The sequence below is a fragment of the Myotis brandtii genome, unplaced genomic scaffold (genome assembly GCF_000412655.1).
Source record: "Myotis brandtii unplaced genomic scaffold, ASM41265v1 scaffold8, whole genome shotgun sequence".
NCBI lineage: Eukaryota > Metazoa > Chordata > Mammalia > Chiroptera > Vespertilionidae > Myotis > Myotis brandtii.
The window spans coordinates 8,605,091-8,609,238 of NW_005371219.1; positions in this window are offsets into that span (position 1 = coordinate 8,605,091).

Here is a 4,148-nt window from a genome sequence, read left to right on the forward strand (position 1 = left end):
GGAGTTTGGGGGAGCCGATCAGGGCCCCGATCGGGCCGGTTGGCTGCTGCAGTGCACATCATAGTGACCGGTCATTCCGGTTGGTTGATATATATATCAACCAACAGCTTAACATCTACCTATTCTAACTCATGTAATCCTCACAGTGGTATTACTATCTCCATTTGCAGATGAAAGAAGCTAAAGCACAGAGGGGTAAGCCATTGAGCTTCACATAAAAAATTGTACACTCCTTGTTAAATTTTCTTTTCATTTTAGTTTTTGCTCTTCCCATCTCCTTTGGTATTTCTATGACTATAACTCTGGGCTGGACTCCTTCCCACAAACTGGGGAAGGCGGGCATTCCTCTCTAGAGAGTCCCCCGACTCTCCGGGTTTTGTACTTAGCCCAAAGCGGTCATTCATGGTTGAGGTCACTGGAAGGTCAGTCAAGGGCCCATTCCCAGAGGGCGCTGCCATGTGGCTGCTGAGAGCAGGCAGTCCCTGAGTCCCCATGGTGTCCCTTTGGCCCCAAACCCGCTCTTTCAGTTCTCACCTGGCCATTTTCCCAAGGCCTGCCTCCAGCCCTCATGTGATTCAAGAGGACAGAACTGACCCTCCCACCAATCCCCTTCCTGCAGGGCCTGGCTATAACCGGCCCCCCCACCCCCTTCACACACACACACACACACACACACACACACAGCCCAGCCAGATTAAGGTAATCCCAGGCCTCCACACACTTCTCTCAATGTGTAAACTATTTCATCTTAACCAGACTTTTTGGAGGGTACCAATTCCAGCCTTCTTCCTCTCCAGAGTTCCCTGCCTCTATTAAAGGATGCCACGCGGCCAGGGAAGTCCTGCACAGCCGCCTCCTTCCCCAGGTTTAGCAGTTTCTGAATTCTCTGGTCTTGGCCCCTGACTTGTGCGCTATCTTGGTTTCACTTGCATCGACCCAGGAAGCAAAACTCCGTCTCTTCACCAGTTTCTACAAGAAATTCAACCACATCAAGTACCGAGCACTTTCTGTGGTCTTTCCTGGAGATCAGTGTGGGAGAGGCTGCGTGGGTTGAGGGTCACGGGCAGCGCACAGCATCCTCCCAGCTCCCCGCCCCCGCGATCTTCTCTTCTCCCAGGACGCACTGACCTGATTCAGGTGTCCATCCCTCCTCGGCCAGGGAGAAAGCAAAGCTGCTCCGCCCTCCACCCCTTCAAAGGAGGACTCGAGAATGAGCGTGGCCTAATTTAGCCAATGAGATGGGAGAGAGGTTGGGGGGCGGCTCTAGGAAAGACCTTGCTTAGCTCCCCAGTGCAAGGTACCAGGAGAGGCTCTCCCTGCGGTGGGGGTGATGGCGGAGCATGCGGCCTGGAAGCTGCTGGCAGCTCTAACGTGACCCTGAGGGAAGCCAGGCGCAGGATGACGCAGATGGGGTCTTCGGTGACATCACCAAGTTGTTGGTCATGCCCACGTAAAGCTCCCGGTTCACAAGTCAACGCTCAACCACTGGGCAATGCTCTTTCTTTTTAACTTAGTTACTGGCAACCTTAATTCCCTCATCCTTCCTGTTGGCCACAGACCCAGTTTTCTGGGTTCAGTTTCTACCCCAAGTGGGCTTCGCAAAGACATGGTCCGCCGTGAAGCTGGTTATCCTTAAGGGAAATGCAGCAACCAGTTCTTATTCACCAACCAGCAGCTTTTTTATTTTATTTTTTTAAAGAGAGTGAAAATTTTCAGACTGCATCATTTGCATTCAGATGCAAGTTTTGTTTCAAGGACACAGCGATATTCTTGCCTTTTGGTAACTAAGGAGCCCATGTTGGAGATCTTCCCTCAAACAGAGGGAGATGGAGCCCCAGGTGATCAATGACTTTATTCTAGAAACCGAAACTGCAGGCAAACCCCAAAGGGCTATTTTCTAAATGAAATTTTTAAAAAGGTAGAATTTCTCTTAGCTGGCCTCCTGTTAGGTTGCTATATTCCTCCTCCTCCTTCTCCTCCTCCTCCTCCTCCTCCTCCTCCTCCTCCTCCACAATGCACACACACACCTAGAAAAATTGGGCCCAGAAGCAGTGACTGTTGTCAGCTGAAACTGAATGTACTCCTTACTTACTCTGAGTCGCTTTTCCTGCCTCTTTGGAGTGCTCATACCAGTCTGGCTGAGGTTCTCTCCTCTAATTCCAAGAGTTCCCCAGCACTCAAAGATTCATCTCTTATATTTAACTTGGGGAAAATATTTTAGGAGGAAAAGAGAAACATAGCAAATAACCCAAAGTGCTTGGCGATCACCTGTATAAATGTTGAATCCAAGTTTATTAGTTTCACACAGTTTCACATGGCTCAAGCAGAAACGATCCTAAGGAGTTGACATTTTAAGAACATAACAGAGGAGAGAGATAGGAAATAGAAAACATCTTTTCAATTTTTACAAATTAAGATTTTTTTTTCTGATGACAAACATATATAAAGTCAATCACTTTTTTGGGAGGGGGGAAGGAATCAAGTCTAAAAATCTATACTAATATTTATTGGTCACCTTCTTTAACCCCTAGTTTCTTCTATTCATTCATCAATAATTATTTGTTGATTTCCTATCACAGAGCAGACGCTGAGCTACATGCTGGGAATACAGTGGGGAGCACCTAGCCATCTTGGAGTTTACACCTGAGTGACCAAAGAAAACGTCCCTCCTGTTGTCCCCCTCAGCTGTCCTGGCTGTCAGCACATGCCCTGACCCTTTCAACCCTGTTACCAGACACTGCCCTGGGCTGAGGGTCTCTGGGCTTGCTACCACTAAAACTGCCAGACCTTGACACAAATATGTCCACTAAGCCAATCCCTGAATCTCAGCCAGGACCACAGGCCCAGAGCCACAAAGAGAAGAGGCCCCATCTGAGAGGAGCCATGGTTTAGGCCCACGAGAACTTGAATAAGTCATCCTTTCTTTGGACAGGAGTGATTTTCACTTCATTTAATCACTCTCCCCTCCCCCAATAACCTATGTCTTAAAACAAGACTGTTATCAGCTCTGAGAGGACCTCACAGACTGTGGGAGCCCTTCGGTGGGGAAGGACAGGGAGTCTGCCTTGATTTTGCTTTGGCTCCGCCGAGCACCCTGCATGGGCTCAAAGGTACTAAATGATTGGGGAACCCCAGCGTGGAGGGCAACAGGATGACTTGAGTGAGTAGGGGACAGTCTTCGCTCTTGAAACATTGGCTAAGGCTGTGGCTGAAGGTAGCCTACAACCACTGGACAAAGGTTTTATTTTTACTTCATTGATGACAAATAAATTTAAGACTTAAGATTTATGAGAATTATAGACAAATGTGTTTGCAGAAGAGGAAAAATTCTGTTACTAATCAATCATTTAATTCATGTGACTTTGTATTATCTATCATAAAAAGTAGGTCCTCCTTTGTAGGAAATATAAAAAAGAAAGATTAAGAAGATAAAAATTATTCATAGTCCTATTACCAAGGGGTCATATTTCTAGTATTTTACAAATCATTATATTTTTTCAAAATAAGATTTCTAACCTGCAAATTTTTAAGCAAGTATATATTGAGAACATTTCCCCCCTAGTTTCATAGTTTTCTATGACTTCCTCTTTGGTAGTTATATTGTGTATTCTTTTTTTAATTTTTATTGATTAAGGTATTACATATGTGTCCTTATCCCCCCATTGCTACCCCCCTCCCCCCGCTCATGTATATTCTTTTATATTTTTATTGGAAGTTGAAAGGTTGTTCCTGTTTATTTTCACTACAAAGAAAAGTCTTGGTTTTAATTTAGAAAGACCCCTGGTTGCATAAACCGAGCTCTGGCCCCATGAAAGTTAGGGCTTTGAGCTGAAGAAGTGGCAGGTAGGGGGAGCCCAGTGGTCTGCCATTCATCACTCCATTCTGCCCTCTAGTCTGAATAATGAGGTTCCCCTTTGGCAAAATGGTGACCCTAAGCCTCAGACCTTCCATAACCACGAAACTTCTCAAACTTCCAGGAACACTTGAGGAAAAGTTAGTGTTGACTGATGTGGAAGCAAAGTCAGGGGCCGCATGCGTGTGGGGGAGTGGTCTCCTTTGCTGCTTCAGGAATGGAATCCTGGCCTTTAAAACTTCCCTGTTCTTTCTCCATGCTCTCTCCCCCAATCTCCATCACAACCTGACCGCCC